This window comes from Cryptotermes secundus, unplaced genomic scaffold (genome assembly GCF_002891405.2).
Source record: "Cryptotermes secundus unplaced genomic scaffold, Csec_1.0 scaffold674, whole genome shotgun sequence".
Lineage (NCBI taxonomy): Eukaryota > Metazoa > Arthropoda > Insecta > Blattodea > Kalotermitidae > Cryptotermes > Cryptotermes secundus.
This window is the reverse complement of record NW_019718623.1, coordinates 292251-303844: the sequence shown is the minus strand read 5'-3', so window position 1 is coordinate 303844 and position 11594 is coordinate 292251. Positions and strand designations below refer to the sequence as shown.

General features: G+C 37.9%; 1 protein-coding gene and 1 long non-coding RNA gene across 2 annotated transcripts in view; one reads left to right on the top strand and one right to left on the bottom strand.

The window, feature by feature from the left end:
- The window catches only part of LOC111862366, a 2861-nt gene extending 1561 nt beyond the window's left edge, over nt 1-1300 (bottom strand). Inside the window, exon 1 of the long non-coding RNA XR_002842417.2 lies at nt 473-1300. This is a non-coding gene — a long non-coding RNA (uncharacterized LOC111862366). The remainder of the gene's footprint in view (nt 1-472) is intronic.
- The window catches only part of LOC111862352 (serine proteinase stubble), a 56758-nt gene that overhangs the window by 35242 nt on the left and 9922 nt on the right, over nt 1-11594 (top strand). The gene's annotated exons all lie outside the window — the stretch shown is intronic.

Genomic DNA, 11594 nt, shown 5'->3' with positions numbered 1-11594 from the left:
CACAAGCCCCGTCGTGCATTGCGCGATAAACGTCCGGGACGAAACATCATCATCCTGCATGACAACGCTCGCCCCCACGCCGCTCGCCTCACATTGGAAACAATTGCAAAGATGGGGTGGGAAGTTCTTCCACACCCCTCCTATAGCCCTGATCTGGCACCCTCCGACTACCATCTTTTCGGATTTGTGAAGGATCAGCTGGTTGGACAACGTTTTAGGCAAGGGAGGCAATTCAGAAAGCAGTGCGTCAGTGTCTTCGGATGGCTGGAACGGAATTTTACAGAAGGGGAATTTTCAAACTGCCAGAACGCTGGGAGAAATGTGTACAAAGAAGTGGGGATTATGTGGAAAAATAAAGAAAGGTCTGTAGATTGAGGTGGTGTATTTGATTTGTCAATATTAAAGCATGTTACTTTACAAAAAAAATGTTGCTCATAACTCCGTAAGTATGGCAACTTGTGTTATGTCTCACAAGTTAGTATAGGCCCTGGTGTCTTTTAAGTCTTCCGCCAATTCAGTATTCAGTCTGTTCCTTTTATAACAGTAAAATCCTTTCTCCTCTGCGGATTAATGAAATATTTACGACTATAAATGTCAAATTCCAGGTTATCTCTGCGTGATCACGCATGCCAATTAACGTTGTATAGTTGCATTATACGATTCTTAATCTTCCTTCACTACTCCCCAGAACAGGGAAGGAAACTTCTCCACAAAACAATGGAATCTGAAAGAAAACAAATATGAAGTTAACACACGTGTACTGAACAAATTCAGTGTCTTAGTTCCTGGTAAATTTAATCATGAAGCCTGAAATTCGTCTGAATATTTTAAAAATTCAGGACTACGTCCTTCTGTAATGTGACGACGTGTAGCCTGGTAGAATAAGTAGGCGTTAACTTTTCGAATGATTCCCGCCGTCACACTACACTGCGTCACATTTCAGAAGATTGTAAGCGAAATATTTACTACCGTGTCTCTAATCTCATTTGGAAATGTAGCTCCTGCCTCAACAGGAAAATAATCATCACTAGGACTAATTAAAAAAAAGATCGTTCTTTATTGTAAGAGTAAGAAAGCGTAAATGCACTGTGAGAAAAATGCTAAGTTTTTCAGTGTTAAAGCTGATGACGCCAATTTGCCACTGTGCTCTAATGGGCTAACGATGCTGTAACTGATTATATAGCGTCAGATATGATTATTGAATACTGAATTTAAAAGAACATCGACCTAAGGTTTTACCTTGCGGTTTGACTTCGGAAAAATTCGAAATATCGTGCCTCCTAGCCGACTTAAGCTATTAGCACAGGCATATGNGCACTGTGAGAAAAATGCTAAGTTTTTCAGTGTTAAAGCTGATGACACTAATTTGCCACTGTGCTCTAATGGGCTAACGATACTGTAACTGATTATATAGCGTCAGATATGATTATTGAATAGTGAATTTAAAAGAACATCGACCTAAGGTTTTACCTTGCGGTTTGACTTCCGAAAAATTCGAAATATCGTGCCTCCTAGCCGACTTAAGCTATTAGCACAGGCATATGCACCACCTGTTTTAACAAAATAAAGCTCTGCATTATGCCCACAGAATATATTTGTGTGTTCCATTATGTTTCTTACAATAAACAGCGACTGTTTCCCAAGCAGCATTAACCGGTTGGGTTTTGTAGCGGAGACGTAACGTTTCCTGTGAGGTACGAACTGAATTTTTGTATATTATTCAAGAGAGTTTCAATTTTTAAAAGGTTAAACGTAGTACGTCCCGTAAAATAATCGAGTGCTACCCACTCATTCTGAAAATTCATTACAACTCATGAGATAGGTTGGACCCTGTTTAGCCAAGGAAAGTTGCATTAGTTCAGTTATTACAAACCGCCAGAAGTTCCACTAATGAAAAAATTACTCATTATTGCAAAAGAAAAAATATTACCTCTAGTCAGTAACGTGCTTACGACAGCTTGCGTGCTGTGGGCTCATCGCCGCTTTAAATAAGGCTCGTAAAAGAATGTCCAAACAATCTTAATGACAGGGTTATGTTGGAATAAACCTCAAGGTGTCCATTTACCACACTGTTATTCCATCCATGCCAGTTACTCAGTAAAACGTTCAGAGCTGCCAATTATTTTGTTATTTTTCAACGTGGTTGCAAATCTTTGTTCTTAAGAAGTATTTCTTCAACTGAACACTTTTTAAGACAGCTGAAAGCACAATTTGGTATTCGAATTTATAACTTCTGCTATACAGAAATGGACTTCGAGCTCCCCCTCCCCCGCCCAAATTTGAACTGGTTTTATACAACTTTCCTTGTTTCACCCCCTCGGCACGTTGAGCCACAGGGTCTTGAGGGGGGGACCTGAAACAAAAATCAAAATTTATTATAGGTCCTGAAAGAGAAGCAATGATTAGTAAATCGACTGAGGACGAGACGGTCGTTGATGCATTGAATTTCAATGTCATCTTTCAGTTTTTACCATTTTAGTGTCCTCCAGTTCTAATGCAGGCTGCAGCTGATCCATAATATTCCAAAAATGGCCTGCCCCCTCCCCCCTCCCAGTCCTAAGAAATTTCAAGAATTAAAAACAGGAAGAGTTGCAGCTTGCGATTTCCAAACAATGCTTTAAAACGCATTATGAATTAAAAAAATACAGAATTTCAAATTAATCCAATGATTATCCATCTTGCTGAGAAGTTGATTTCAAACCTGAAACAATTCAATCAGACCATTAGTATACCTCACACAGAAATCGCATTCTTAATACAACTGCGGGCTCTCTTCGAAATGCGGGAGACTTCGACTCCCGAACATTTAATGATTTAGAGCCCTCATTTTCTAGCGCAGGCTGAAACTGATCCATAATAACCTAACAAATGGCCTGTTACCCCCCACCCCAGACGCAGTCCTACAATTTTTTGGAAAGGCGACAGTAAAAAAAAAACGTGGAAGAGCTGCAGCCTGTCGAAGCCAAACTGATGTAAAATGTTTGAAAATTGTAGTGCGAATGTGAATATTGTCTTATTCCAACTTTGTGGGGTTCCCTGTCGTTGCATACAAACGAAATTCTGAAACAATTCAATCAAAATATATTAGAATACCTGAAAGAGAGAAGTATATAATTAGTAAAACTTGAGGACGAAAGTTTAATTTGAAGAATTATTTTAATGTCCTCGTATTCTAATGAAGGCTGCAACTGATCCTGAATATCCTAACAAATGGCTTATTTCCTCCCATCCCTACGAAAATACGAGCATTTTAAATATAACGGAAAAGCTGCAGCCTTTTTATTCCAAACGATTCTTCCAAAGTACAACTCTAATCGTTTCGCTGAAAATTTTCGAAAGTAGTTTTTAAGTAATAATCTTATTACTTTTAATGACCAATTTTCATTTTTAAGAGGCACGATTTTCCAAATAAACCATGCATAGTGGCATTGTTGGCTCACGTAGCGTCCCGCAACATTTGCAGAATTTTCTGATCACGTTCGGGAGATGTAATGTTTGCCCCCCACCCCCCAACGCAAACCTAACATGAACGAGACAGAAAAAACTCCAAAATGTTCAGTACGCTCCGCTCGCCGCCTCCGGCTGCCAATGGAAACCGGGCGAGTTCCACAGCCCTGTGTGTTTAGTGTATTTATTGTTCCTATAGCAACCTGACGAAACACTTTTTATGAAATAATGAATGTGTCATTGAGGTTGGACTGCTTCACTCTAGAAGCTAAGGGAAGAATTGAGTGCACACACCATTTTGTGATTGTAGATGTCCCTCCATTTGGTGCATAAACATGAAGATGTTACTGAAAAAATTATATAGTGATGAATTTTTAAATAATTTAAAAATGCATCACATTATAAACGAAATTTAGATGTTCATTTTACATATTTTTTGGAAGGCGTCTACTTTAAGCTAAGTAAAGTTAAGTAGGTTTAGAGTGTTACATCACTTCATCGCTTGAACAAGAGACAAGTGTGAATGTATACACTCTACTCCCTGGCGAGTGCCAATCAATTCCTTGTAGAAGAGGCCACTACTTACACATACACAGAGCCTCAGAAATACAGAGGCTTTGAATGTTCGAAACAAGACCGCTGTAAAACAATTCACATAATGTCAACTGTTTTACTTTCAGTCCATTTATATGGAATTTATAGTTACAGAAAACTTCAGAATAATTTATAAATTGAAATTATAATTTGTACGGAAATTATACTCAGGTTATAACCAAATGAGTATCATTGCAATAAAATTGCCCACAGAACAGCAATTCGATTGTTCTGGGGCGGTTTTCCGTTTGACGATTAATTTGATGTGTCTTTCCGCGACCTCTCCAAGTGGTGCCTCCGTCCGCCACTGGCTGAACCACAGGGGTGTCAAGTTTGTTGCAGCCTGCCGGAACACTACGCTACCAGTGCGGCCCAGCACACTGGCACGGTACTATTTCTAAAACAATTGCCTGCCTAACATCACAGAAACCTAACATCGCGACCTAACACCGAAGAAGGGGAGGGGGACTGTAAACAGCAAGACAAATATTAAACACTTCCTTAATTATGTAGTGACTCCTCTGAAATACAGGCTGCCCACTTGACGCTTACATACTACAAAACCCTACGGCTCTATGACATTACAAACACTGATATGCAGTGTGGTTTATGCAGTTCTAAATGATTCAGCCAGCGACCCTTACAGACCGGAAAGCAACGGGGACAAACAAAACGGTCACCTACTTTAACCCCGACATCTTGCAGTGAGTGGTTCTGATGAAGCTTGTAGTTATGTATGTTGCAGATAGTGATGCTTGAAGATTGTAGTTAGAATTGATGTTGCAATTGATGATACTGAAGCTCGTAGTTGTGGCTCTTGAAATTCACAATTGACACTAATACCTACAGCACTAAAGGATGTGATTAACACTATTCTTCTCCACATTTTTCACTGATCATATCACTTCCATCGCTGAACTGAATTGCACTCTATGCATTTCCGCTGCTCAAAATATTTTCCCTACACATTTGAGCACCATTTTCAAAATGCAGGAAATTTATTTTTAAACACTCACTGCCTGCTGTGATTTTCTCTTTTCTCTCACTTAACTGATTTTACACTGAACACAATTCCATATCTTCATTATCTGAACGCACACTTCGTTCGTTTTGGAGTCATACCTCAAAGCTCGTGCACTATGAAAGCATTTTAATTCATTCGAGCACGTTAGTTACACAAGCACCATATATTACTCTCCGCAATTTATGACACCAATTTAACAAATTACATGAAATATAAAAAAAAAACGCGAAACAGAATGTAATCCGACAAGCACCTTCAGCAATCATTTTAGGACCAAAACTCCGCAGAAGAAATGCATGTTATAGACACTGGACTGTTTCAAAATATTTTAAAGTATGCATGCTTACCAGGGAGTAACAGACATGTAGACAGATTCTGTCCGGTTATTTTTCATATAAAATGGATACAACTTAGTTATATCCTTTGAACGTAAATGATTTAAAATTTTGATTGTAATGTATTCGATCAATTACAGCCTCCTCTCACATTAACATTTTTGATCGTGCAAGAAAAATTATGTACGTTTATTATTAATATTCACTAAGTTTTTGAAACCGTAATGGTCATTTATAATTGGTGGATCGGCGCCTAGAACTTCCTCGACGTGTCCTGACATATTAGATACCGGAAAATATTTTACAACTTTTTATATTTAAATGCACGATTCAGATATAATTCAACCTATTTTTCTGTTATCTGTTTCATGCATGTAGCCTAACAGGGAAAGAGCAGACGTAGCTTTTGTAACACGTGACTTTCGTTTCGAATGAAAATCTGGACGAGTAGTTCAAGCAGCTTAAAAAATGTTTGTCTTCATATTAAATACTTTTCATTGCACCCCATCAAAACATGTCTCTCTACCATCTTTAACATATAAAATTATCCGCATTTTGTACATATATATTCATTAATTTCATATGCTCCTCAGATTAACTGGATAACTTTTTTGTGAATAGCCTTACGCGACTGGTCTTCATAATGGAAACGCTGTTTTCTACGAGATATGACCTGAATTTTTAAAGACTTTGAACTTCATGCTTCAAATTAACGACCTTTTACAAGAAAATATTGATTGAAGCAGTTGTCATATAAGAAACTCTTAAGAACGTTTGATACTTAAATCTGCCATGACTGCAGCTCGTTCTCTGCATTATGAACATAATGACCGCATATAATTTCATACTCTTTATTCATATTATGAATTTATCATGATGAGGCAATATAAGATTCACGAAGTACTTTGATTGTTCTAAGATTTTATTCTTTTTAAACTCATTCTGAACAAAGTTTTGAACAAGTAATCAGATATTTGAATTGTATATTAATAATGAGGCAATTGTGAGTGCTGTATAGATCATCAGAAGACAAAATGCCGGCCATGCATCGTGTAGTGAAAAATGTGTCACAGTCACACAGTCACATGCAGTGTCCATTCATCGCAAGCACACGATACAGAAAGCCTATGAAGGTGTTAGTATACATATATTATGTGTAAGCCTCTAGGTGAACCATACAACACGCAATGCCTCTTTCTGTTAAATTAAGTTTTCTATATCTTCATAAAATTTTTAAAGACTCAGACTAGCGTGCTCATCTGAAAATAAGACCTAATACGCATTTTCAGAGACTTTTAAAAAATGGGATTTCTTAATTTGTCAGCTATTATGCTTGGCTCAGGAATTTCATTTTTCTGTCGGCCCTATAGTTCTAGTATCGAATTTTATATTCAGTAATTATCGATTCGCAGCATCTCTTGGTGTTTGTGGCCCGAAAAGGACTAAAATACTCGCCGTGTTTAATGTAAAATCTTCTAAAGCTTTCATAAATGAGAATTTCAGTGCAGTTTTCTTTCCTCCAAATTCAATTACGAGAATTTCTGTTTTCTTTGCAAATGGTGAACATGATCTGAAATCTGGAAATTTCCTCTGTCTAGCACGCGGAAGAAGTTTGATTTGCTTGTGGCCCCCATTAGGCCGGCTGACTCTGTCAGCATGCAAGAGGGGTTGCACAAGTAGGCACTCTTTGTAATACGTGAAGATTTTTTTTCGAATTGTACAGGGTGTTTCATACGTTAAATTTTATTATCAGGATGTTTTAGATACCGTTTTAATATTCTCGTCGTTTTGTTGGGTGGAAGCTAGAAGAATATTGAACTACAGACTCAGTGTCCACTTCTTACGGAAAGAAATCTAAGCTTATTTCTCTCTCCAAGATTTCAAATACCGAAAAATGTATCTTGGCCGAATGCCACTATTTCTGCTTCCCCCTCCCTATGTTCCCTATTAACTGCATCAAGCAGCTACGCTCAAAAGTTAATATTCACCTAAATCACGCAACTATTCTCTTCCTTTCAGATTTTACTCTATTAACGCAACAAAAAGATATTTCATAATTTTTTCCATTGCCCCATTCAACTATTCTATTCTAAAAGACCGGCAGTTTTTGTATTGTGTATGTTCTACATTATATCTTTCTTTTACTATCAGTTCTGTGGGGAATTGTACATATTTTATAGTTCTAACATTAAAAATATTGGAAAATAAATTCATTCAGTCGCTACGAAGATTTAGTGCCCTGTGAGAAGAGGCTATGTTTTTCAAATATGCTGATAAAATGGCGAACACAAGTAGGCACACAATTTGATTTTGGAATTAATTTTAGCATGCAATTTATAAAGAATCCTGACTTTTGACGGTTAATTTAGAACTGAGCTATTATTACGTAAATTTTTGTGCATTATTATACGAAATTTCAAGTTTTCTTTCGAGTATTTATATATTTCAGATCCATGAGTGAACCACTTTGTTACTTTTACTGAAATATTTGAAAAATTAATTACACGAATTCATGTAAAATTAAAGAACTTTAAAGTTTCAGGTAACCACACGAACGTAACTACGGCAGAGCACTTACACTACTGTCTCCAGTTGACTGAACCATCCGCCCACAAGTCCCAAAACTGACTGATTACGGCCAGACAAGTCGCTTTCTGAGAACTGAAACATTTTAGTGGTCACGTGATATCCTATTGGCCATTTTCTGTACTATCATCATTAATTAAATACGGCATTTATTTGAGTATTTCTATGTCACATATATCACTACGAATTTTATTATATTTTTTATAAGAATTAGGAATTTATTTTATATTAATTTTCGCTTTTAACATTGAATTCTTATTTTCATTTATCATGGATCTAGATACGCAATATTTCCCACAGGGTGAACCAAAATGTAATACCTCATAAGATCCTGGATTTTTCTGTGCATATTTCATGACGTCTCATTTAATTATATATATTTATTTATATTTAGTTCGTTTAACGATTCTTTTAAATAATTCTGATTATATGCCGTCGAGACGCTACGACGTTTTCTTCCTTTATATATCGAGAAATAGAAGTTACGAGAATAATATATAAAATAGAATGATGCACAAGAAACGGCCATACCTTGTATCAGGACAATGTCGCAATTTTTTTTTTAAAGACCTTTGAATGTTAAGATATATAATTTTCAAGGTAGCAGATTCTTTTGCTGGGATTCAAAATAGGTATCTACAACCACGGCCATGTTGTTGTTATCATAATTACTACTGCTGCTGTTATTCTAGCACCTACTGAGTTGTTCTTGTCTAAATGATACACGTTGCCTTTTTGTCTTTATATATAGTGTGTGTGTTTATTCTGTTTGTCTCTCTGCTCATGCTTACTTTATAATTTGCCTTTGGGATGTTGAGTAAACACGTAAATAAATATATATACGAGCTTTATTATTATAATTATTATTAATTCCAGCATTTAAGGGGTGGTTTAAGATCGAAACATGGACATAAAGATACAGTTTAAAGTGACGAATTTTAGCTAACTTCATGTAACATAATCCTTTTTTTTAATGCTAGTAGGGTGGGACTATTTTTTTTATTGCTAGTGGGGTGGGACTAAGTCCCTTGTACTGCGGCCACTTCTGGCCTATTGTACCAGCCCCAGATGATAGGTGAGGGTGATTGTGGAGCAATTGGTGGAATGAAAATTGGCAGGGGAAACCGAAATACTCGGGGAAAACCTGCCCCAGCGCCACTTTGTCCACCACAAATCCCACTTGACCAGACCCGGGATCGAACCCGGGCCGCCGCGGTGGGAAGCCAGCGGCTAACCGCTTGAGCTGTGGCACGGCCCTAATGTAATTTTACCATAGTATTATTATTTCTACTGTCTTCGTCCGGTCAAACATTGGGATCATGGGTTCGAATCCCACTCAAGGCATGGTGTATGCGTTTAGTCTGACTTTGTGTCGTTCTGTGTACGTAGCGGCCTTGCGATGGACTGATCCCCCGTCCAAGGAGTCCTACCGACTGTCTTAGGATTAAGAAACTGAAGTGAAACTTAGTATTTCATGGATGGCCTATGCTCCAAAGCGGGAGCATCAGAGAGAGAGAGAGAGAGAGGTTGTTATTTCTGTTATNTCGGTTAACACCACATATACACGGTGCCAAATCCCAGAAGACTGCTTTCTTCATAGTCACCGCCGTGAAAGCCTCAAATCTTAAATAGAGAATTTACTAAATTTAAATTATATTTTCACATAAAACGTGCCATTTCAGTTGCAACATTAGCCGTAATAGTGCGAATACATTTGAGAATCATTTGTTTAATTTGGTTAATATGTAATAATGCATTCAGTGTTGTTATTTACTTGTGCCTGTACTACTTCTCCTATGCAGTAGAATATCTCATGTGCATGTATCTGTCCTACATCTCTGTGCTGTATCCTTCATTTTTATTTTTTTTTTTTTTTACTGTACTGGCTCCGTAACTGGCTCATGTAGCTGTTGAGTTCGCATGTGAAATATAGAACTGAATTCAATTCCTATTTCCTATCCTACTTACTTACGTTGTATGGTCTATAAACATTAATAATACTTGAGGTTTACATGGTCGTGAAAATTCACGTTGTGATCTACAGGATTATGCATCATATTTTCTGGTGAGTGGTTTCCAACTTTGCATGGGACCAAGGAAGTGTTTGGTGCCTCCGAACCGACCGTAGTCACCTTTCAGATTACACTGAATCATAATACAGAGACCACAATATAAACCTGTAAACGGTGTTTAGTGTCAAATGGGGAATTTATGGGGATATAAAGTAGTGAATGTGGAGGTATGTAAGAGGAAACTATTTGAAAATGTTACCGCACCACTCACTTGGAGTGCCCCGAGAAAAGCCACAAATGCCGTTAATTATTTGCACTCAGTAACTTGCACAGTGACGAGCTCCGTAACATATGCGCTCATCTAAATATAATTAGAATAATGAAGTCAAGGGGGACGTGGTAACCGTAGCGTGTAGCACGTATGAGAGAGAAGAGGAATATACCGTATTTACGCATGTATAGGCCGCACATTTTTTGCCAAAAATTCAAGAGGAAAACTGGGGTGCGGCTTATATTTGAAATATTCGAAATCACACTTCATTTAAAAAAAAAAATTATATTCATAATTAGTAATACAGGGTGTTCTACTCCTGAAATAATATTCCAAGAAAATTATTTTTTCTATAATTTCTGTCTGAAAATTGTGCTGCGGCCTATACACGCACGCGGCCTATACATGCGTAAATACGGTATTCACGATTTTGGTAGGAAGACCTAGAAGCAGATGACAGGATAATATTGAAATGGATTTTAGAGAAATAGAATGGGGTTGTGTGGGCTGGATTAATCTTGCTCAGGATAGGAAATATTGGCGACCTCTTGTGAACACGGTAATGAGCCTTCGGGTTCCGTAACATGTTAGGAAATTCTTGAGGAACTGAGCGAGTTGCGGCTTTTCAAGAAGGACTCGGCTTATTTGAGTTATTTACAAGTTACTCAGTACTCCTACCAAGATTCGAACCAGTTATGAATACAAGCTCGTCTCATTATTACTCGTCAATAGTTACTTGTATCAGCTTTTTTCGTAGGTTCGATATTTCATGTCCAGCGCTGTAGGTCATGACCAGTTTAGCATTTTCGAAGAATATCGCTGTCACCATCTCCGTACAAAATATTATTGAATATTCGCTAGCGGGCTGGTTTACGTTCACGTGACCACCTCTGTGGTCTAGTGGTCAGAGTTCCTGGATACAGATCCAGAGGTCCCGGGTTCGATTCCCGGCGCTGCCAGGCCACTCTTCCACGAGCGTCTTATCGTGGCATTTATTGAAATGGAGCTGTTTCTACGGGTCACACTACAAACGCAAGTGTCAAAGGGCCCTTATTTTCATTTTCAATACCCGGACGCTCTAATAATTGGGACATGATCATAGCTTAAAGCCCGCAATGGAGGACTCATCTTGAGAATTTCCGGAAATTTGAAAGGGGTACGCGTCCTAGATATTTTGACAATCGTTGGCCTAGTGGAATAACAAGGAGTTGACAGCAGTCAACGAACTTAAAGAGTTCTGTAATGGCCTACTATTCTGATATATAAAGTTGAAGACTGGGCGGACTTCACTAATGCATTGCGTCATTACGGAAAGTTACCAAGCG